General features: G+C 43.3%; 1 protein-coding gene across 1 annotated transcript in view; it reads right to left on the bottom strand.

The window, feature by feature from the left end:
* Window positions 1-1281: 1281 nt before the first annotated feature.
* Window positions 1282-25053, bottom strand: part of LOC149749017 (large ribosomal subunit protein eL18-like) — a 57765-nt gene continuing 33993 nt past the window's right edge. The window contains exon 2 of the mRNA XM_089913504.1: window positions 1282-25053. This exon is cut by the window's right edge and continues 21188 nt beyond it. The gene's annotated coding sequence lies outside the window, so the exon portion shown is untranslated.

Raw genomic sequence — 25053 nt, 5'->3', positions numbered from 1 at the left:
AACTGCCATTCTGTTTTCCACAGCAGCTGCACTATTTTACATTCCTGCCAGAAATGCACAAGGGTTCCAATTTCTCCACATCCTTTCCAACACTTGTTACTTTCTGGGTGTTTTGCTTGTTTGTTTTTCTTTTCATTGTTGCTATTTTTCATAATCACCATCCTAGTGGATGTGACGTAGTATCACATTGTGGTTTTGATTTGCATTTGTGCCACCCCTCTTGACTCAGTCAAAATATGGTCCCACTGCTTTGGCTGAGCCTCTTCTCTGGGGGCAGCCTGCCCACTGGGCTTGTCTTGGTCTGCTAGGGACACAGGCCTTCCTTTAGATATCAGGCTAACCCCAAGGCCAGGTCTAGCCCAGAGAGTCTGCGATTTTATGAGCAGCACTTCCCTCCTCTACAGGTCAACTTCAGACACCAGGTCCCAATCTTGTCTTGGATGGCTTGGATCAGAGGCTCTTGCCAGATGTGGAAATACCCAAACAGCCTTTCCTCGGGCCGGCCTCACATGGATCCAGGCAACTGTCTACAGGTGAAGGGGGGCTGGCAGCAGCCAAGGTTTCAGTGCTCAGCCTCTGAAGGAACGTGAGGGCCAGCAGGCAGCACAGCTCCACAGAGCAATAGCCTGTGAGTGCTGTTTCCAACTGAGCTGCCATTATGCCATTTGGAGCTGAGATGGAAAACTTGGATAAATTTCCTTCATGCTCTGAACCCACAAGAATTTATATTGGTCAGAAGTCACACATTATGGAGCCCTGTTTGGGGACACAGAGAATTCCAGAGTATATTTTTGGTAAATTTGATGTATCCTTGATATGTAGTTGCTTAGAAACAGCAATTTGTATAAGTTATACAGTGACAATATTTTCCAGACCTAAGTCTGGCAAGAATGAGTGTATTTATTGGGACACAGCATATTTGAAATTGGAACTCAACTAAAACTGCTCAGAGGTATGGACTCCCTAGAAATGCATGACACACTAAGTTCACAAACAGAATGTGATTCAGGGTGATTGATTTCTCCATACTTGCAGACTCGAGCATAGGAATGAGCTACTGTACAGAGCACAAATTGTATTTTTTTAATTTAATTTATTTTTTTATACAGCAGGTTCTTATTAGTCATCCATTTAACACACATCAGTGTATACATGTCAATCCCAATCTCCCAATTCATCACACCACCATCACCACCCCCGCCGCTTTCCCCCCTTGGTGTCCATACGTTTGTTCTCTACATCTGTGTCTCAATTTCTGCCCTGCAAATCGGTTCATCTGTACCATTTTTCTAGGTTCCACATATATGCATTAATATATGATATTTGTTTTTCTCTTTCTGACTTACTTCACTCTGTATGACAGTCTCTAGATCTATCCAGGTCTCTACAAATGACCCAATTTCGTTCCTTTTTATGGCTGAGTAATATTCCATTGTATATATGTGCCACATCTTCTTTATCCATTCATCCGATGATGGACACTTAGGTTGTTTCCATCTCCGGGCTATTGTAAATAGAGCTGCAATGAACATTTTGGTACATGACTCTTTTTGAATTATGGTTTTCTCAGGGTATATGCCCAGTAGGGGGATTGCTGGGTCATATGGTGATTCTATTTGTAGTTTTTTAAGGAACCTCCATACTGTTCTCCATAGTGGCTGTACCAACTCACATTCCCACCAGCAGTGCAAGAGTGTTCCCTTTTCTCCACACCCTCTCCAGCATTCATTGTTTCTAGATTTTTTGATGATGGTCATTCTGACTGGTGTGAGATGATATCTCATTGTAGTTTTGATTTGCATTTCTCTAATGATTAATGATGTTGAGCATTCTTTCATGTGTTTGTTGGCAGTCTGTATATCTTCTTTGGAGAAATGCCTATTTAGGTCTTCTGCCCATTTTTTGATTGGGTTGTTTGTTTTTTAATATTGAGCTGCATAAGCTATTTATATATTTTGGAGATTAATCCTTTGTCCGTTGATTCGTTTGCAAAAACTTTCTCCCATTCTGAGGGTTGTCTTTTTGTCTTGTTTATGGTTTCCTTTGCTGTGCAAAAGCTTTGAAGTTTCATTAGGTCCCATTTGTTTATTTTTGTTTTTATTTCCATTACTCTAGGAGGTGGATCAGAAAAGATCTTGCTGTGATTTATGTCAAAGAGTGTTCTTCCTACGTTTTCCTCTAAGAGTTTTTATAGTGTCTAGTCTTACGTTTAGGTCTCTAATCCATTTTGAGTTTATTTTTGTGTATGGTGTTAGGGAGTGTTCTAATTTCATTCTTTTACATGTAGCTGTCCAGTTTTCCCAGCACCACTTATTGAAGAGACTGTCTTTTCTCCATTGTATATCCTTGCCTCCTTTGTCATAGATTAGTTGACCATAGGTGTGTGGGTTTATCTCTGGGCTTTCTATCTTGTTCCATTGATCTATATTTCTGTTTTTGTGCCAGTACCATATTGTCTTGATTACTGTAGCTTTGTAGTATAGTCTGAAGTCACGGAGTCTGATTCCTCCAGCTCCGTTTTTTTCCCTGAAGACTGCTTTGGCTATTCAGGGTCTTTTGTGTCTCCATACAAATTTTAAGATTTTTTGTTCTAGTTCCATAAAAATGCCATTGGTAATTTGACAGGGACTGCATTGAATCTGTAGATTGCTTTGGGTAGTATAGTCATTTTCACAATATTAGTTCTTCTAATCCAAGAACATGGTATACCTCTCCATCTGTTGGTATCATCTTTAATTTCTTTCATCAGTGTCTTATAGTTTTCTGTATACAGGTCTTTTGTCTCCCTCAGTAGGTTTATTCCTAGGTATTTTATTCTTTTTTTTGCAATGGTAAATTGGAGCGTTTCCTAATTTCTCTTTCCGATTTTTCATCATTAGTGTATAGGAATGCAAGAGATTTCTGTGCATTAATTTTGTATCCTGCAACTTTACCAAATTCACTGAATAGCTGTAGTAGTTTTCTGGTGGCATCTTTAGTATTCTCTATGTATAGTATCATGTCATTTGCAAACAGGGACAGTTTTCTGGTTGTTAGTAGTTTTCTGGTGGCTACTAGTTTTCTAGTAGTTTTTAGGAATTATCTATGTATAGTATCATGTCATCTGCAAACAGGGACAGTTTTACTTCTTCTCTTCCAATTTGTTTTCCTTTTATTTCTTTCTCTTCTCTGATTGCTGTGGCTAGGACTTCCAATACTGTCTTGAATAATAGTGGCAATAGTGGACATCCTTGTCTTGCTCCTGATCTTAGAGGAAATGCTCTCAGTTTTTCACCATTGAGAATGATGTTTGCTGTGGGTGTGTCAACATATGGCCATTATGTTGAGGTAGGTTGCCTCTGTGCCCACTTTCTGGAGAGTTTTTATCATAAATGGGTGTTGAATTTTGTCAAAAGCTTTTTCTGCATCTATTGAGATGATCATATGGTTTTTATTCTTCAAATTGTTAATATGGTGTCTCACATTGATTGATTTGCATATACTGAGGAATCCTTGCATCCCTGGGATAAATCCCACCTGAACATCGTGTATGATCCTTTTAATGTGTTGTTCAATTCTGTTTGCTAGTATTTTGATGAGGATTTTTGCATCTATATTCATCAGTGATATTGGTCTGTAATTTTCTTTTTGTGTAGTATCTTTGTCTGGGTTTGGTATCAGGGTGATGGTGGCCTCGTACAATGAGTTTGGGAGTGTTCCTTCCTCTGCAGTTTTTTGGAAGAGTTTGAGAAGCATGGGTGTTAGCTCTTCTCTAAATGTTTGATAGAATTCACCTGTGAAGCCTTTTGGCCCTGGACTTTTGTTTGTTGGAAGATTTTTAATCACAGTTTCAATTTCATTACTTGTGATTGGCCTGTTCATATTTTCTACTTCTTCCTGGTTCAGTCTTGGAAGGTTATCCCCTTCTAAGGATTTGTCCATTTCTTCCAGGTTGTCCATTTTATTGGCATAGAGTTGCTTGTAGTAGTCTCTTAGGATGCTTTGTATTTCTGTGGTGTCTGTTGTAACTTCTCCTTTTTCATTTCTAATTTTATTGATTTAAGTCCTCTCCCTCTTTTTCTTGATGAGTCTGGCTAATGGTTTATCAATTTTGTTTATCTTCTCAAAGAACCAGCTTTTAGTTTTATTGACCTTTGCTATTGTTTTCTTTGTTTCTATTTCATTTATTTCTGCTCTGATCTTTATGATTTCTTTCCTTCTGCTAACTTTGCATTTTGTTTGTTCTTCTTTCTCTAGTTCCTTTAGGTGTAAGGTTAGATTGTTTGAGATTTTTCTTGTTTCTTGAGGTAGGCTTGTATAGCTATAAACTTCCCTCTTAGAACTGCTTTTGCCGCATCCCATAGGTTTTGGATTGTCGTGTTTTCATTGTCATTTGTCTCTAGGTATTTTTTGATTCCCTCTTTGATTTCTTCAGTCATCTCTTGGTTATTTAGTAATGTATTGTTTAGCCTTCATGTGTTTGTGTTTTTTACATTTGTTTCCCTGTAATTGATTTCTAATCTCATAGTGTTGTGGTCAGAAAAGATGCTTGATATGACTGCAATTTTCTTAAATTTACTGAGGCTTGATTTGTGACCCACGATGTGATCTATCCTGGAGAATGTTCCATGTGCACCAGAGAAGAAAGTGTAATCTGCTGTTTTCCGATGGAATGCCCTATAAATATCAGTTAAATCTATCTGGTCTATTGTGTCATTTAAAGCTTGTGTTTCCTTATTAATTTTCTGTTTGGATGATCTGTCCATTGGTGTAAGTGAGGTGTTATAGTCCCCCACTATTATTGTGTTACTGTCAATTTCCCCTTTTATAGCTGTTAGCAGTTGCCTTATGTATTGAGGTGCTCCTATGTTGGGTGCATATATAGTTATAATTGTTATATCTTCTTCTTGGATTGATCTCTTGATCATTACGTAGTGTCCTTCCTTGTCTCTTGTAACATTCTTTATTTTAAAGTCTATTTTATCTGATATGAGTATTGCTACTCCAGCTTTCTTTTTATTTCCATTTGCATGGAATACCTTTTTCCATCCCCTCACTTTCAGTCTGTATATGTCCCTAGATCTGCAGTGGGTCTCTTGTAGACAGCATATATATGGGTCTCGTTTCTGTATCCGTGCAGTGAGCCTGTGTCTTTCGGTTGGAGCATTGAATCCATTCACGTGTAAGGTAATTACCAATGTGTATGTTCCTATTATCATTATCTTAATCGTTTTGGGTTTGTTTTTGTAGGTCCTTTTCCTCTCTTGTGTTTCCCACTTAGAAAAATTCCTTTAGCATTTGTTGTAGAGCTGGTTTGGTGGTGCTAAATTTTCTTAGCTTTTGCTTGTCTGTAAAGCTTTTGATTTCTCCACAAATCTGAACGAGGTCCTTGTCAGGTACAGTAATCTTGGTTGTAAGTTCTTCCCTTTCATCACTTTAAGTATATCATGCCACTCCCTTCTGGCTAGTAGAGTTTCTGCTGAGAAATCAGCTGTTAACCTTATGGGAGTTCCCTTGTATGTTATTTTCATTTTTCCCTTGCTGCTTTCAATAATTTTTCTTTGTCTTTAATTTTTGCCAATTTGATTACTATGTGTCTCAGCATGTTTCTCCTCAGGTTTATCCTGTATGGGACTCTCTGCACTTCCTGGACTTGGGTGGCTATTTCCTTTCCCATGTTAGGGAAGTTTTTGACTATGCTCTTCAAATATTTTCTTGGGTCCTTTCTCTCTCTCTTCTCCTTCTGGGACCCCTATAATGGGAACGCTGTTGCGTTTAATGTTGTCCCAGAGGTCTCTTATGCTGTCTTCATTTCTTTTCATTCTTTTTTCTTTATTCTGTTCCACAGCAGTGAATTCCACCATTCTGTCTTCCAGGTCACTTATCCTTGCTTCTTCCTCAGTTATTCTGCTATTGATTCCTTCTAGTGTATTTTTCATATCAGTTATTGTATTGTTCATCTCTGTTTGTTCTTTAATTCTTCTAGGTCTTTGTTGAACATTTCTTGCATCTTCTCAGTCTTTGCCTCCATTCTTTTTCCAAGGTCCTTGATCATCTTCACTATCATTTTTCTGAATTCTTTTTCTGAAATGTTGCCTATCTCCACTTCATTTAGTTGTTTTTCTGGGGTTTTATCTTGTTACTTCAACTGGTACATAGCCTTCTGCCTTTTCATCTTGTCTATCTTTCTGAGAATGTGGTTTTTGTCCCACAGGCTGCAGGACTGTAGTTCTTCTTGCTTCTGCTCCGCAAATTGTCTTTTTAATTGCATTTCAACAAGCCAAATAATATATAAATAAACTCACACACACACACACAAAATTAAAACAATACTAGTAACGCCAAAGTCTTTCCTGACTATTGTCCCCAATTCTAGTCCCATTTCAGCAGTAACTACTACTATAAGTTTGATGTGTTGCCTTCTAGAGCTTTTCTATCCATCTACATAAATATATATATTTGTAAATATGTTGTTTTTAAACATAAATTGCATCATATTTTTATATTACCTTGTAACTTACTATTTTCAGTGAATATATACTAGAGATTTTTCCAAGTCTGAACATATTTGACTTCTCGTTAACTGTTGTTGTATTTTATGGCTGCATAGCACTCTGTGACCTGCAGATACTGTGGTGGACTTAGTGACTCTCCAGTAGCCAGGCATTTAAGCTATTCCTAGATATTCATTATTATAAGCAATGCTGTGATGAAATATTTAATTATGCTATTTAGAACATGTGTGAAAGTGTTTCTTTAGGATGACTATTTAAAGGTGGTATCCGAAAATTATGAAGGAATTTCCTAGGCAGTTTTCAAGTTGCCTGTTGGGGTGTGGTTACCTTGATCTTGGCTGCAAATGAACTGTTTATGTACAAGGGAGGCCCTGCTGAACAGAGCACAGGTGGTAGATCCTAATACCTATAGGGACCAGGTATTAAATATAAATGAGGTGAGCCAGTGAGTGTAAGACAGTCAGGAGAGATGGGGAACATGGTGAACAGCAGACCACTATGCCCCTGTGTCTGGGGTGGCCTCTACTCATCTCTAGCCAACTCTTGGAGTACAGGAATGAAGACTTGGTATTGCCAGATGTTCCATAAGAACCTGAATTTTTTTTTAATAATATAAATTTTATTTTATTTTTTATACAGCAGGTTCTTATTAGTTATCTATTTTATACATATTAGTGTATATGTGTCAATCCCAATCTCCCAGGTTCATCTCACCCCCTGCCACTTTCCCCCCTTGGTGTCCATACGTTTGAAGAACCTGGATTTTTTAAATGTGAAATCTTCAGGTTTCTAAATGTTGGCATTAATTCCATTAAAATTATTTTTTATTTTTTGGCCGAGCTGTGCGGCTTGTGGGATCTTAGTTCCCCAACCAGGGATTGAACCCAGGCCCTCGGCAGTGAAAGCGCCTAGTCCTAACCACTGGACCTCCAGGGACGTCCCTACTAATTCCATTTTTTAGAAAACACTGTGAGGGCAAAAAGAAAACAAAAGAACAACCACCCACATTTGCAGACCAGATTCAGCTGTCTGTGGGCATCGGACTCCTAGGGGGTAGGTCCGTGTGGAATGGCTTCTCTGGACCCAATTTTGAGCAGTGGGGATGGATCACCTGGTGCCGTAACCTCGGCAGAGAGCAGCTCTCCTCCAGGGAGCCGGAGACAGAGTGGGCTGGGGGGCAGAGCTCTGCAAAGGGCTCAGAAGTCAGGGAGACAGCGCTCAAGCAGTTCAGAAAATGCTACAGACTGGCTTCTGGGAGGAGGCTCTGAGGAGCAGATTTCAACTCGGCCCAGAAGAAAACATGGTAACAGGCAGAGCTGTCTAGAGCTTGAAGAGGTGCTTTGGGCATAATGAGTATCCCCTCCCGAGAGTGGACAGAGAGAGGCTGGCAATCCACCTGAAGGGATATTGCAGCCAAGATTCTGGCTTAGATGTGGGCTGGAACAGAGGACAATTAAAATTCTCATCAGTCTTGAGATCACCATTTAGATTTAAATTGAAGAGTTACTTAATGAGACCTTACAGGGTGTGAGAAGAAGAGACAAGGGCCTACATTTGTAGAGCGCCTACTAAGTGCCACACAGGCTGTGCTGGCACTTCACAGACAACATCAAATCCAGGCCTCCCAACAATCCTTCCAGGCTAGCATTAAGCTCATTTTGCTGATGAAGAAAATGAGACTCAGAGCTAAGTGACTTGTCCAAGGTCACACGGCCAGGAGGTGGTGGGGCCAGGCCTCCAACACTGGTCCTTCTGGCTCAGAATTCAGTGCTTTTCCCACCATGGTTCTCTATTTTATTTTTACCATGTAGGAAAGAGTTTAAAACAATGACAACCAGCCATCCAAGTGCACAGTGCTCTGTTGCTTACAAAGCTCTTCTACATTCATTTTTGCATGTTCCCAATGAACTCTTTTGAAAGCCTCAGACTCACATGCCTCCATCTCTGCTATCCTCAAACATTTGCTCCACATCATCAGTCAGCAAAACCAGGAGAGCCTAAACCTAACCCTAACCCTACACTGGTGCCATTTCTACTTCTGGGCCAGAGCAAAGATAGTCTCAAAATTGGCTCTCAAATGCCCTTGCAGTGTAGTTACAATTTTTTTTTTCTTTTTCCCTTTTAAATAATTTTTTTCCTTTTTAAAAAAATTTAGATATATTTGCCATATTAGTTTCAGGTGTACAACAGAATGATTTGATATTTGCTTACATTGTGACGTGATCGCCACAATAAGTCTAGATAACATCCATCACTATACATGGTTACAATTTTATTTGCCCTTGCATTATAACGGTAACAATCACGATGTTAATTTCTAGTTTTCAGGGAAATCCCTGCCTTCATTTTTAGAGCATTCTACTTCTGCACACAGAGGCATCCAATCTGGGGGGAGAGTATTTGGCTGCAGGTAACAGAAATATAACCACAGAGGTTTAACAACCAAGAGGTCTCATGTTCTTAGCATATTAGGAAATCTGGAAGCAGCAGCCCAAGATGGAGCAGTGAGTCCGTGATGCCATCAGGAACTCAGGCTTCTCCCATCTTCCTGCTCTGTCATACCTAGCACCCAGCCCTCTTTCTCAGGCTCAAAGACAGCTGTAGCACCTCCAGGCCCTCATCCTAGTTTCAGGCAGGAAGTGGAGGAGGATCAAAAGGCTAAAAGCATAAGCCAGTTGAGCCTGTTGTTTTTATCAGGAAAATAAACAATAGATTTCCCTGGAAGTCCCACTCACTGGCCTCACTGGCCATGCTTTGTGCATAAGTACCTGGGAAATTGAGTTTGTTTCAGCTGAGCATGTTGCTACCTACTCCTAATAATTAGGGTTTTGTTAGTAAGGAAACTGGGAGACTAGATGGATATTGGGTAGGTGCCTAGCAGTGTCTGCCATATTGAATGTGTTTTTTCCCAGATTATAGGTATTTGTTTACAAAATACTTTCTGAACTTTAGCAATAATCTAGGGTCATATCAGCTTGAAAACTGCGGCAATTCACAGGATCAACCTACCAAAAGGTACAGAATCCACAGAATATAAATGGATTAGGACTTTGGGAGCTATCCCACTGGTCCATTACCATCGGGTTGAGGAGCGGAGGCTCAGAGCAGCTGAGGCGCTTTTTCAGAGACCGTGATGGATGGCTTTCCAACCCATGACTCCCGGTCTGGTCCAGTTCCCTCTCTGCTTTCTGGCTTTTTCTTTTTTTTAATATTTTTATTGTAACATAAAACACAAATACAGGGAACCACACAAATCAAATTATTGTCTAATTAATTATAATAAAAGGATCCCTGTCTGAGTCAAGGAAAGAAGAACTTTGTTGCAATCTCCTTCCTCTCCCCATAAAAAAATTTGTGCATTGTTTATATCACCCCCAGGTATTTTTTAAAACAGTGTTACCACCCACATGTGCCTCCCAAGATTTAGTTTAGCTAGACCATTTGAAAAAAGGGATGTGTCTCTTAAATGTTGTTTTTTTGTTTTTTTATTCTGGTACGCGGGCCTCTCACTGTTGCGGCCTCTCCCGTTGCGGAACACAGGCTCCGGACGCACAGGCTCAGCGGCCATGGCTCACGGGCCCAGCCGCTCTGCGGCATGTGGGATCTTCCTGGACCGGGGCACAAACCCGTGTCCCCTGTATTGGCAGGCGGACTCTCAACCACTGCGCCACCAGGGAAGCCCTCTTAAATGTTTTTGAATCTATATGTTTCTCCTCCATCTCGTCCATTTTATTACAACTTCTCACTTGATGAACCCAGGCTTTCTGACCCATAGAGCTTCCAGAGTTTTGCTGATTGCACACTCTTGGTGTAGTTCTTCATGTTTTTCTATCCTTTGTATTTCCTGGAAATTTCTGAATCCAGACATGGGATCGGGTTTAATCCTTTCAGCAAGATTATCAGCAACACAGGTTATAGGAGGCATGTCAATTCCATTGTCTCTTTATGTGACCTTGGCAGTGGTTGATGTGTATGTTTCCTCTCAGTCTTATATGAGAAATGCAGTCTGTAGTGACTAAAGCCTTTGGGTACTTATGTATTCCTGTCTCCCTTCTCCCAGGGGATCCCTGAAGTTTGGGGATGTACTTGTGCAAAAGTACATGGGCTCCTCTGCCTCTCTGGAGACTTGTGAGGCCCCTGTGCTGGTGAAGTGGGCTTAGGATGGATGCCCACCTCTCAGTCCCACTTGGTTCTTACTGAGGTAAAGGAGGATCCAGTGCACATGTGGGAACACTGGTTACTGGAGGATCAGAAGTCATGTAATGCCGGACTATGGGACACACACTGGGAATGGGGCAGGCTGCAAACCGTGGGTGGGATCAAAGCAGCTGCTTATATGGGAGTGCCCTGACACATGTGAGTGTTCTGATAGTGAGCACTGATTGAGAAAACCACACTCACTACCTATGCCAAGGCCATTTCATCAGCAAAGTCCTGTGATCATGGATTGAACCAGATGAAGACTAAGGACTCACGCCTGTCCTCACCCCTAAGGCACCAGCCATGACTGAGCCCTACAACATCATCACCTGGGTCAGGATAGAGTGATGACAATGAAAATGGGAGCAGACCAGCCAGCAATACCTTCTTTCCTTCCACAGGTCATCACTCATATGGGCAGACTCTCCTGCTTCCCCACTGTCCCCACTGTTAGGCAAAGGATGGGAAGAAGGCCCTCCAGGGCACAGAATCAGATGGGAGGAGCAAAGAGAGAGAACACACAAAGAGGGAGCATTGGAACTGTGAACGGTGCTCGAGATGGTGTTCTTGAAGTTGAATGGACGTTTATCTACCTTCTTGGTTGTGACAGAGGTAGCAGCTCCCCTGGAAGCCCAGTTCTGTGGTGGTGCTCTGGGAACCACTTCAGCCCAGAGTCTGCCTTTCAATCCTATCAATTATTTGAAATTGAAATATCAATTATTTCTTCTGCACATACTGCTTTTTACTTAAAATAGCTAAGGTATTTCTTTGTACAACTAAATCTATACAGGTACAACTGGATTAGAAAAAAACTGATGGATAGGACTGAGCCTATGTAATTTTCCCATTACCAATTAGGAATGTGAACTTGTCAAAAGATTCATAGAAGAATAAAGAAGGTACATTTTCTTTGGGAAAAAATTTTCTGTCTTTCCTGATCCTGAAATTCTACTTTGAATTGTGCATACATTCCAAAGAAATCATAATCAATCAGTTCAGCCAAGCACCTAGAACAAAAACGTCAAATCTGCTTTGTGCTTGCTGCCATTTCGCATCCTGTGCTCACAACAGACATTACTAATCAATCATGTACTCTTTTCCCCTGAGGCTACACAGCATTTCTAATTGATTAGATAGGGAAGCAAGACTAAAACTGTTTAGCTACAATTGCCCTAGAACAGAGATGAATTCAAAAGAGCTCCACCTAGGGACATGGACCTTGTTGCAGGGGTGAAAGATGCATTAATGTGAGAGGCCAGAAGGAGGACAGGCCATTGAGGAGGCTGCTGCAAAAGGCCTTGTGTATCAGCCAAGGTCTGACCAGGAGACAAGCCACATCTATAACTTCGAAATTTAATATAAAGAACTTTAAAAAAATTGTGGTAAATTATATATAACCTCAACTTTGCCATTTTAACCATCTTTAAGTGTACAGTTCAGTGGCACTAAGTACATTCACATTGTTGTGTAACCATCACCACCATCCATCTCCAGAATGTTTTCATCTTCCCAAATGGAAACCTACCCATCAATCAATCACTCCCCTTTCTTCTCCCCTCCCAGCCCCTGGTAATCACTATGCTATATTCTGTCTCTATGGATTTGACTACTTGAGATATCTATATAATTTTAAAGGACTTTTAACTAGTAAAATATAGTTAATTATTAAAAGGGATAAAAGAGGACTCTAAAGAATACCAAAGTAGCAAAAGCAGAGAGCAATTACTACCTCTAAAGTTGAGAGACAGTGGACAAGGAAAGAATCAGAACTCAGAGGGACTCCTCTTCCCACCCACCATTCCCCCCTTCAAGGCTGAGATTCAAGTATCTTTGGAGAGCACATGGCTGCCACAGGATTATGTAACCTACTGGTGGCAAAGAGACTTGTCACACGCTAGTGTAAAAGAACAGCCTTCCAGGTGGCAGAGAAAGTTACCAGGAGGTACAGTGCAGGCACGAGTCAGTCAACAGCCTCCCAGCAGAAGACATGATGTATTTTTTTAGTGTTACCACCCACACGTGCACCCCAAGAATTAGTCAAGTTCATTTAAAAAATTTGATGTGATTATTTTCTATTTTTATTTATTTAAAAATTTTCATTGATGTATAATTGACCTACAGCACCATGTTAGTTCCAAGTGCATAACGTAGGGATTTGATATTTCTATACATTACAAAATGATCACCACCATAAATCTAGTTATAATCTATCACCATACAAAGTTATTACAATATTATTGACTATATTCCCCATGCTGTAGATTTCATCCCCATGATTCATTTATTTCATGACTAGAAAGTTATACCTCTTAATCTCCCTCACCTATTATTACATATTATACCCCTCTCCTCTCTAGTGACTACCTATTTGTTCTGTATCTATTCCACATATAAGTAAAATCACACATTTGTCTTTCTCTGCCTGACTTATTTCACTTAGCATAATGCTATCTTGGCCCTCTCCCTCTTGATGTGATGATTTGATATATGTATATATTGTGAAATGATTACCATAATAAGATTAGTTAACACATCCACATAGTTACCTTTTTTTTTTTTTTTGAGGGAGTGAGAACTTTTAAGGTCTGCTCTCTTAGAAACTTCCAAGTATACAATACAGTATTGTTAACTATAGTCACCATGCTATATAATAGACCCCATAATTTATTCTTCTTATAACTGGAAGTTTGCACATTTTGACCACTTTCACCAATTTCCCCCACCACCCCCCCGCCCCTAGAAACCACCAATCTACTCCCTGTCTCTATGAATTTGGGTTTTGTTTTTGGCGGTATGCGGGCCTCTCACTGTTGTGGCCTCTCCCGTTGTGGAGCAGAGGGTCCGGACACGCAGGCTCAGCAGCCATGGCTCACGGGCCCAGCCGCTCCGCGGCATGGGGGATCCTCCCGGACCGGGGCACGAACCCGTGTCCCCTGCATCGGCAGGCGGACTCTCAACCACTGCGCCACCAGGGAAGCCCGAGTTCGGTTTTTTAAGACTGCATATATAAATGAGATCATATAATATTTTTCTTTCCCTGTCTGAATTATTTCACTTAGCATAATGCCCTCAAAGTCCACACTGTTGCAAATGGGAAGATTTCCTTCATTTTTTTTTTTTTTTTTTTTTTTTTTGCGGTATGCGGGCCTCTCACTGTTGTGGCCTCTCCCGTTGTGGAGCACAGGCTCCGGACACGCAGGCTCCATACTGTTTTCCATTGTGGCTGTGTCCATTTACATCCCTACCAACGGTGTACATCCTCCACATCCTCGCCAGCATTTGTTAGCTCTTGTCTTTTTGATCGGAGGCATTCTAACAGGTGTGAGGTGGTATCTCACCGTGGTTTTGATCTGCATTTCCCTGATGATTAGTGATGTTGTGCGGCTTTTCATGTACCATTTGGCCATTTGCATATCTTCTTTGGAAAAAATGTCTATTCGGGTCCTTTGCCCATTTTTAAATTAGGTTATTTGCTTTTTCTGCTATTGAATTATACGAGTTCCTTACAAATTTTGGATGTTAACCCCTTATCAGATATTTGATTTGTAAATACATTCTCCCTTCCCATAGGTTATCTTTTCATTTTGTTGACTGTTTTTTGCTGTTTGCTGTAGTTCCCGTTGTTTATTTTTGCTTTTGCTGCTTCTGCTTTTGTTGTCGTATCCAAAAAATTACTGCCGAGACCCATGTCAAAGAACTTTTGACATACGTTTTCTTCTGGGAGTTTTATGGTTTTAGGTCTTGTATTTTAAGTCTTTAACCCATTTTGAGTTAATTTTGGTAAATGATGTAAGATAGGGGTCTAGTTTCATTCTTTTACGTGTGGATATAGAGCTCTGCCAACATTATTTATTGAAGAGACTATCCTTTCCTTATTGAATATTCTTGGTCCCCCTGTTGAACCTTAGTTGACTGTATATGTGTGGGTTTACTTCTGGGCTCTTGATTCTGTTCCATTGGTCTGTGTGTCTATTTTTAAGCCAGTACCATAATATTTTGATTCCAATAGCTTTATAGTATAGTTTGATATCAGGAAGTATGATGCCTCCAGCTTTGTTCTTCTTTCTCAAGATTGCTTTTGCTATTCAGGGTCTTTTGTAGTTCCATACTAATTTTAGGATTGTTTGTTCTATTTCTGTGAAAAATGTCGTTGGAATTTTGATAGGGATTGCGTTGAATCTATAGATTTGGGTGGTATGGACATCTTAACAACATTAATTATTCTAGTCCATGAACAGGAGGTATCTTTCCATTTATTTGTGTCTTCTTCAATTTCTTTTGTCAGCCCTATAGTTTTTACAGTGAGGACTAGATCTTAAGAAGGCTCTTAAGCACTGGTTCTTAAACTTGGCTAAACACTAGAATCACCTGGTCAGCTTTAGTTTAGATACATGCCTGAGTCTCACCCTCAGAAATGCTGATTTAATTGGTTCAGGGTAAGGCCTGAGTATTGAGATTTCTAAAACCTCCCCCAGGTAGTTCTAATGGGTAGCCAGTTGGCCCAGATCAGAAGTTACAGGTGGGTGGCCTGAGGGCCAAATCCAATCAGCACATCTGTTTGGTTTGGCCCACATGTTTTAAATTTGTTCCACTGCCAACATTTAAAAATGGAAATTTCATATATATTCACAAACAAAAACCTATATTCCCTGCTTCTCTTGAAAAAATCAGAAAATCTGGTGCGTGCAGCCCAATTCCTACGTGGCCACAATGGATAGATATTGAGTAGCTGTTGCCTCCTGTAACGGTCCTTCAGAAGCCCAGTCCGCCCCCACTACTGCCTCACCCTGTGGACATTTGGGTTTGTCAACCCAGATTGGACTCTAGAAGCACCCATTGGACCTTCTCCCTCAGATTCTGTCTTTGGCTGTGCTGCTTGGCTGGAAGAGAATTATTTCTTTCCAAAATCTGGTTTTAGATTTTCAAATTGCAAAACAGCCAGTATGTTGTAAATCTGGGTATCATGCCCATACATCTTAATCTTCAATATGTTACATCCTGTACAGCACTGTTTTACAAGAGTTCTTGGATGTCCCAAGACAAATTATGATCCCTTATTAGAAAACCATACGAACTACGTGATGAATCCAATGCCTGGTCAGTTTTGGCATTTCAAATTAACGTCTCTATCTCATCGTTCACTTCCAGGCATCAAGTGTTCGTATTTGCAGGTAGAATAGCAATGCTTTATGCATTCAGAGTTCTGCACAGCTGGGCTTCCCTGGTGGCGCAGTGGTTGAGAGTCCGCCTGCCGATGCAGAGGACACGGGTTCGTGCCCCGGTCTGGGAAAATCCCACATGCCGCGGAGCGGCTGGGCCCGTGAGCCATGGCCGCTGAGCCTGCGCGTCCGGAGCCTGTTGCTCCGCAACGGGAGAGGCCACAACAGTGAGAGGCCCGCGTACCGCAAAAAAAACCCCAACAACAACAGAGTTCTGCACAGTTTAAAAAGCACCTCCCCGGGCATTCTTTCATAGGATCTTCACAGTAAACTGAACAAAAGCAAATATATTATCCTCAGTTACTGACAAGAAAAACAAGGCTCAAAGAGGGTAAGTGACTTTCTCAAGCTGACCTGGCCTGTTATTCAGGACTCTTGCCGTTGTACTGATTCCTAACCCTGAACTTCCTACTCACGCATGCTGACTCTAAAGAATGTTCCTCTAAGAAATCCCATGAGAACTGTGATCCCTCACCGCAAGGTGTTGATCTGGAAAACACAAGGCTTTGGAAGTGTTCACTCCTTAGGTCACATCTACTTTTCACCTCATACCGTTCAAGTTAGATTGCTCTTGGAAAAGCCTTGATTTACCAGAAAACAAAAGTTAGTAAAGCGTGCTTGGTACAATGGAAAGAACATGGACTCTGGAGTCATACAGACCTGTGTTCCAAGAGTCCCTAAACCTCACCTCCCATCAGCTCAGTCAAGGAGAAACCAGATGTACACAATTGGTTAAGCATAGATCAGAGCCAAGAGAAAGAGGAGCAGAACCCTGGGGGGAAGGCAAAGATGTTAAAACAAACAAACAAATAAAAAACCAAGAGGACTGTTTGATGTAAAGGAAAGACGGGCAAGCAGAAAGAGAAAGACAACCTCGATGTCTAGCTTAGGTGGGTTTAGAAGGGCAGGAGGCTACTTGAAGGGAAAGTAAAGAACTGTTTTTTACCATCTTTGGGACTTAATGTGCATGTGTGATAGTTTTCCAGGGGCCCCTCTGGTATCAGGCTGTCCTTTCCTACTCTCCCTTTCACTAGAACAGCTGAGGTATTATGCTTGCTCAATCAAACTCACTCTTGCTGTACGGTTGTACAGTACAGTGAGGTGGAAATGGGAGAAGAGATATCCGATTCTGTGTCCAAGAACATTTTTACTAATTATACGTCTGGGCTTGAGGGAGTACAAAAGAGTCAGTGGAACTCACCACTTCCATTGTATCTGCCCTTCTTTTTGTCCATCATCTCTCACCTGGACCACTGTATCAGCCTTGCTGCCTCTCCGCATCATCCACGCTACAGCTAAGAGAAGTGGCCTCATCCTTGCCCATATATTGGACTCACCTGCGAAGCTAACAGATGAGGGAGGCTGTGTCCTATTTGGGAATGGTTAGGTAACGCCAGTTACAGAGTTTAGACTTTACCTTGCAAGTAGTGTCAGAAGATTATTTTAGCACAGTAGCCCTCCACCTTGACTTTAAATTAGAATCAGCTGAGGAACATTTGAGACTCTCCATACTGGACCACACCCCAGAGCAATTACATTAGAGTCCCTGGGGGTGCCACCAAGGCATCAGTGGGTGAAAGCTTCCCAGATGATCTCAGTTGCATCAAGGATGAGAACCACTGTCCAGACTCCAGTCTGGACAGATTGGAGGAAGCAGGGAAGGTAGGTTAAAGGCTGATACAGTGGTCATGGGGAGGGATGATAAGGCAGGAGCCAGGGCAAAAGTGGTAGAAACAGGAAAGGAAGGACAGGATCTAGGTTAAAGAAGGAGACGACTAGGATAGGCAGGACAGGAGAGGCATCAAGGATGATTTCCAAGGACTTCCCTGGCGGTCCAGTGGTTAAGACTCTGTGCTTCCACTGCAGGGGGCGCAGGTTCAATCCCTGGTCGGGGAACTAAGACCCCGCATGCCATCCTCAAAAAAAGAGGATGATTTCCTGTGTTCTGTTTGGTCAAGTGGTTGAATGTGGCATCGTTACCGGGACGAGGAAGACTGGGAGGGAAGCAAGAGTCAGGGGGCCGGGAGGAGATGCTGAATGTGACAGGACCGTGGGACACTCAGGAGGTGTTGAATTTATGTCTAAAGCTTAGAGGTGATGCCCGAGGGCAAGAGTACACGGATCTTCCCTGGACCAGGAGAATAGTTTGAGAAGCCTCAGCATCTAGGTGGTATTTGAAACCACAGGTGTTGATGAATGGCCAGGGGAGAAGGTAGCAACGAAGTCGAGAACATCAGGCAAATGGGAAAGAATTAATGATGGAATAACATTAAACAAACAAACAAAAATGGTGACTGAGGCTAAGGCCAAGGGTTTTTATCCCTCAGCATCCTGGAGGTTATGACAGAGAAGAGGTGAACGCACAATGGCTTCCCTAAATCGGCTCCCAGCTGAAGCTGCTATCGTGCCTAAAATACTGCTCAAATATTGTAAGAGACGCAGTCCCTGCCCCTACCCCACAGTGTGCCTGAGCCTGAGTTAGGAGTGGCACCTGAGTTAAGAAAATAAATCTGGGGGCAACATCCTCTTGTTCTTGTCAGGGGGGCATCCAGAATCCCAGTTCATCCTATAGCCCTGAAATCGGGAAGGAGTTCAACGTTATTTCACAGATTTGAAAAGTGAGGTTCAGAGGATGGAAGTGCCCTGTCAAGGTGCCACAGCTGGTTGGTGGCAGGATCAAGGAGTCAGAATCCAGGTCCCCTGGGGACCAGTCTGCAGTGTCCTTCATTGCAGGTTTAGACATTGAGTCTCATTGTTGCAAAGTTCAGCACAGTGCTCAGCGTCTACCCAGGCACTCAGTGCGTCCAAGGCAATTTATAAGGAATTAATTTATAAGGCAATTATTATGAAGGCAAGAAGGTGCCAAGGGTCATCAGCTTGAAAGCACTCATTTGGGCACGATATTTGCTGAGAGGAGAATAAAGCCTGCTATAAGGAGTATTTCCTTGGATAATTAATTTGTCCACAGGTTGTTCTAACGACTATCAACAGACTCTAGCTAAGAGATGCCATCACAGTCTGGGATCAGGAAAATTGGCTACGTAGGAGAAAGAGCAGTGGAAAGAGAGGAGGTCATGCCCAGTTCTGCCATTTCTCAGTTTCCCGAGCTAAACATGTTCCCTTTCTGGGTTGCCTATAAATGATGAGGTCAGACTAAGTAATCTTTGAGATCCTTCAAAACCAATGACTTGGTTTATCCGTTGCCTTTCTCCAGATGCCCATGAGATAGCTACCGTAGATTCCTTCCCAAACATGGAAGGAGGACTTCTCTTTGCCCAATGGCTGGCTCCCTCCTCCAGGTGGAATTAATTAGCTATCAAGGCTTGATGTGGGGAAGAAAGAATTCCATTCTCATGTTATATTTGTTAAAAACACATTTCCATATAAGCACATATATGTGTCTTTGTGCTTGCACTGAAAGCTGCTTCTGCTGACAGTTTCTTGGAGAGTTCAGAGAGCCTCTTTTTCCAGTATTCACCTCGCTCAGGAGTGAGGGTTCTGAAACCCAATCAGTCTAGTAAACTTCGTGGTATTGGGGTGCATGTATCTCCCTTTTTAGCTTATAAGGTGCTTTCCCATAAATTATGTCATTGGGTCCTCACCGCAGCCCTACAAGGTAGGTAGTGTGGGTGTAATTATTACCATCTTATTGGTGAGGCATCTGAGGTTAGGAGAGGTTAAGTGACTTGGTCAAGAGCACACAATGGTTGCTGGTACCAGTCAAGGTAACTTGACCCCACAGCGAACCCTCTTACCATTACTCATTCATTCATTCATTCATCCACTGGACATGCATTTACTAAGCGGCTCACATGAACCCAGTACTGTGATGGGCTCTGAAAATACAAAGATGGGTTGGCAGATCTGTGAAGCATTAATGGCAGTGCAAGTGCTGTGCTCTGGGCGGAGAGAGGAGAAAGAAACTAACTCTGCCTGGGGAAACCTTCTCAGAGAAGCAGATGTAGAGAGTTTTCAGAGCAATAAAGAGGGAGAGCTCCTTTCACTGTGAGGAAAAGGAAGAGCGTGGGTCAACGCACAGAGGCCTGAAGAGTTGGTAAGTCCAGGGGACACTGAAAAGTTCCATGTGGCTGAAGACTGGGGTATGGGGGGACATAGTGGTGAAGGCTACCTGGCTTTCTGAGTGGAGCTGAGCTTGATGCAGTAAGTGATGGGTAGTTGAGCAGTCAGCGAACGGAGGTTCCCGATTTTCCTGCTCGGTTAAGGAGGCGTCGGCTGCTGTCTGATACACGGTGACCTGAGCGGTCCCACTGTCTCCTCCTCCCCCCACACAGCTGACGTGACCCAGTTACCCCTGAGCATTGCTTAATCTCAGTATAGCTTCCATAAGAGGCAAAAAAAGAGGAGAAGGAGACAGGGAGAAGGAAGACAGATGCTTGAGCAACTCCAGAGGCCCACGTGGGCTTCATATTCTCAGGGAAGTCTTTGCCATCCTCACAGGCAAGGGGGAGTAGGTGAGCACAGGTAGGTGAGCACAGCTCACTGGGTGAGCACAGGTCTAGGCCTGGATGGGAGTGAGTCAGTGGCCTGGGGGTTGGAAGGGTTGAAAGGGAGCGGGGTATCTGATGGGGGGCATGGGTGGAGGGGATCCCGGGAGTGTATTCTTCGGGTCAGGGGGATTTTCCAGATCCCAAGGCTCCCTCCAATCATCAAAACTCCCCGGATTTCCTCTTGTCCCCAAAAAGACAAGGGTAGGAAAAAGCGCCTACTGCAGGGGGCACAGTCCCATCCCTGGTCGGGGAACCAAGATCCCACCTGTGGTGCAGTGTGGCCAAAAAAAAAAAAAATAATTAAAAAAATATGGAAGGCAAAGAGAAAACCATTGCAACTCTTGTGTTTCCAGCCTTCATTTATTGTTAGCAACAAGAGCTTCTAACCACAAATACACATACATTGCCTAGGATTTGCACAGCCCCTTACAATTTATGTGTTTACACTTCATCATCCAAAGTGGAGCCCTTGAGAATGGACACTTGGACATCAGCTATAAACTGAAACGGTTTGGGACACACTGTGATGTATGGTCATACTAAATATTTCCAAATCCAATGGTTCACTAAACCCTCACGGCCTGGAGGTGGATCTTACTATTTTCATTTTACGGTCCAGGAGAAACCTGTGTTTCCTGTTAGCTGACTCTATCTGGGTGGGGTGCTGCCGGGGATGGAAGAGGCAGCTGGTCCAGCAGAGGTTGGGTGGGGTCAGCAGCTCCCTTGCCCAGCTCTCCCTTGGCCCACGTGGGCAGCAGGGACTGCGTCATAAGAGGGAAAGTGCCAGGTGGAGCCAGAAAGGAGGCCTCTATAGGTGAGTGCTGGGACTAAGTCAGGTCTTGCCTTCAGACCTTGTACAACGATTGCCTCATTTAATTTTGCCATTTTAGCCCTGCAAGGAGATCATATTTGGCTAATGAGGAAAACAACGTTCAGACAAATCAAGTAACGTGTCTAAAGTCACAGAGGTGTTACGTGAGAAGCTGAGATTCAAATCCAAACTCCCTTTCCATCACGCCTTCATATTGGTCTCCTGGGATGCAGGTTATCAAGGAGGTCCGTGTTGGGTGGTGGTAGCTATTCCCCCACATTCTTGTCTGCCCCCTTTAGTAACCAGGTACAACTTTAGCCTTCAGACACGTATCTAAATATGCTTTGAATCTAGCCAGAGTTGTGCCCAGTAGGAAATGTACATGGAAAGAGCCAGCAAACAAACCATCTTTCACTCAACTTCTCCCCTCCGGCAGGGAGGCTGCTTGAACAGACAGGTTCTGCAGAAACTGAGTGAGAAGGCAAAGAAGTGGGTTACAGATCTCTGGTTGGTTGGTTGGTTGCAGTTCCAGAACTACCACTGGGACTGAGAAAGCTGGAGCTGCCAATGTAAAGGGCACAGCCCCCTGGCTCTATCTCTGCTCCTGGGATACTGTGGTTTGCTTCTTACCCTGTCCTCATGCCAGCAAACTCCAAGAAGTCTTCTGGCAGCCCACTCACTGCCTCTCTTCCCAACTGACAAGGCAAGGGGCCCAGCAGCCATCACCCTGTCCTGCCCATGAACAGCAACTTGCACGCAAGGCAATGGGAGCCGGGAGTGTAAATTCTCTTCAAGCTACTCCCCTATTTCATAACATGAGTCTCCATGGCAGAGTTACATCATCCTGGATTGCTTGTCCAGGTGGCTGCAGGATCTTGCCAACTTGTCTCTAGAACACTGTGAGCCCTATTAGGTTCCTGTTTGTCTGAAATTTTCCTCTCCTGTCTTGTGAGTCAACACCTAACGTGGTCCATTCCCTTGCTACTCAAAGTGTGGACTGCAGCTCAGTTGCATCAGTAGCACCTGGGAGCTTGTCAGTAATGCACACTCTCAGGTCCCACCCTCGACTAGCTAAATCAGACTCTGCCTTTACTAAGATGATAAAGTTTGCAAAGAAGTGCTCTAGAGGTCCATGAAAGTTCAATTCCAAACCCCCATCACCTCTTAAAATAAGTTTCATGTAATGGAGGATTGAAGATGATGGCCAAGTGCTACATGATACTATTAAAATGTTGCAGAGCACTCCTCTTCTCAGGCTGTAAAAAGTTATTTGAGTACTAGTTACAGAGATTAGTAAAACTGGCCTAGCAAAAAAAAAAAAAAAATTTGCTAAGTCTGCCTTAAAAGCCAAGGCTCAATTATTGCTAGTGGCTGCATGGAGCTCTGTGTTGAGGATGGTTTGGGTTAGGCTCAGAGACTGAGTTTAGGTTGAGTGGAAACGAGCTGTGATGGATTAGCTGTGTCTGCCCTGCACCAAGGGGGTCGAGGTGGCCACATGTGTCCCGTACCTGCCCTCCCTGTCCCAGGCGCTCAGTCTCATTTATCTCTCTCAGCAGTTTCCCCACTTAAACCCTGGCATTTCCAGTAACTCCTGGGGGACTGAGAACTGGATGTCTCCAGACCTGACCATTTGGGATAAGGACTAAATCCAACAACTGCTCACAGCCCCGCGGGCAGTGACCCCTTGTTTTGACCTCCTTCTACCCCATGGTCCCAGCTACATTTGTACAGGAAGAGAGCACAAATGTGACTCTGAAATGGGCTCCCCTGCTCTGTTTGATCCACTTTTCTCCATGCAAAGACTGGGGGAACCATGGTCTTCTTACCACAGGGTCTGGGACTTCTCACGAGTCCTGGAAACTCATCCAAGTCACAGGGGCATTACCCTAAGCACCAAGTTTGCTCAGAACACACTGTTCAAGGATTTAGACACAGTCACCTTCAGCCTCAATCTGTCCTGCTCAGCCCAGTACCTACTAGGAGTGAGGATGGTGACCAGCTAGTAGGAAACCTTATGACCTAGGAGTTTATTAGTAAGGATGCCTGAGGCCAAACATGGGGCCCAAAACCCTGCCCTCATTTCCTTCTTGGACAGAGTTAGCTGCCTCAACTCTCAGGCCTCTGGATCAATAACCCTTTTCTTTTCTTTGAAAACAAGCACTAATGAGGCTTCCAAAACAGATCCTGAGGACACCAAGACCTCTTCCCTGGGGCTGTCCCAAGTTCCCTGCCTTTCCACAGCTGCCTAAAAAATGGGAATCAATATGTATTGAGTGCCTATTAAGTGCTGTGCAATTTCATATAGTTTATCTCACTTATACTTACAACAATCCTACACGGTGAATGTCATTATCTAAATTTATAGACAGGTTACGTGACCTGTCCAAGGTCACCCAGCTGGTAAGTGGTGGAAATACAGTCCAAACCAAATCCTATTTGGCTCCCAAATTGGCATGCCTCCCATGTTCACAATGTCTGCAATGAGGTTCAATGATCTCCTTGTTGCCAAATCCAATGGTGACTTTAGTCCTCATTGTACTTGATGTTTTAGCTGGCCTATGTCCTCCCTGAAACACTGTCTTCTCTTGGCTACTATGTGTTGGTTTTTTGTTTGTTTGTTTTGCGGTACACGGGCCTCTCACTGCTGTGGCCTCTCCCGTTGCGGAGCACAGGCTCCGGACGCGCAGGCCCAGCGGCCACGGCTCACGGGCCCAGCCGCTCCGCGGCCTATGGGATCTTCCCGGACCGGGGCACGAACCCGTGTCCCCTGCATCGGCAGGCGGACTCTCAACCACTGCGCCACCAGGGAAGCCCTCTTGGCTACCATGAACTCTCACTTGCTGATGTTCCGCCTGCCTCACTGGCTGTTCCTCTTCAGTCTCCTTTTCAGATTCTCTGTTTTCTGCTTAATCTCCCCACTTTAAAGGACCCAGGACTCAATCCTGGGTTCTTCTCTTCTCCATCTACACTCTGCCTGGGTGATGCCACCAATCTCCTGATTAAAATACCATCCACGTATGGAGGTTTCCAAACCTGCAATTCTTGTCCTGACTTCTCTCTGCAAGTCCAGACTCACACAATCAATTCTCTGTTTGACATTTCTACTTAGACAGCTAATAGGATCAGTAATTTTCCCCTGAAAAATTTGCTTCTCCTCCAATTTTCCTCATCAAAGTAAACAGCACCAAGTTACCCAAGCCAAAAATCTAGGAAATATCTTTGATTCCTCTGTTCTCCTACAGCCCATACCCAATCGTTCAGCAAGTCCTATGACCTCTACCTCCACAGGATACCCCAACATCCACTCCTCTCCTTCTTCACTGCCAACACCCTAACCAAACCCCTGAGCATCTCTTGCCTGAGTCACTGCAATACCCTTGGAACTGATGTTCCTGCTTCCAATCTTCCTGCAGTCCATTTGCCATACGGCAGCCAGAGGATCTTTCTAAAAACATAAATCTGATCAAGTCACTTTCTTACGTAAACACCTTCCAGTGATTTTCCATCTCGCTTTGAATAAATTCCAAAATCCTTGTCCTCCCTCACAGAGCCCTGCCTGATCTGACCTTATCTCATGCTGCTTTCACCCTCACCCACCACACTCCAGCCACACTAGCCTTCCTTCATATCTCACACCCACCAAATGGGCTTCTGCCCAAGAGCGTTTGAACATGCTGCCCACTCTCCAGAATATCCTTCCCCTGAGCTTCCCAGGTTGGTACCTTCTTGCCATCAGCTGAAGAGCTATCTCCTCAGAGAAGCCTTCCTTGACCACCAGTCTAAAGGAACCACACAGTCAGCCACTATCACAGCCCTGAATT

This window comes from Delphinapterus leucas, chromosome 6 (assembly GCF_059928025.1).
Source record: "Delphinapterus leucas isolate spDelLeu-1000000601 "Yukka" chromosome 6, BTC_Dleu_Yukka2, whole genome shotgun sequence".
Classification (NCBI taxonomy): domain Eukaryota; kingdom Metazoa; phylum Chordata; class Mammalia; order Artiodactyla; family Monodontidae; genus Delphinapterus; species Delphinapterus leucas.
This window is presented reverse-complemented; position numbering and strand designations above follow the sequence as displayed.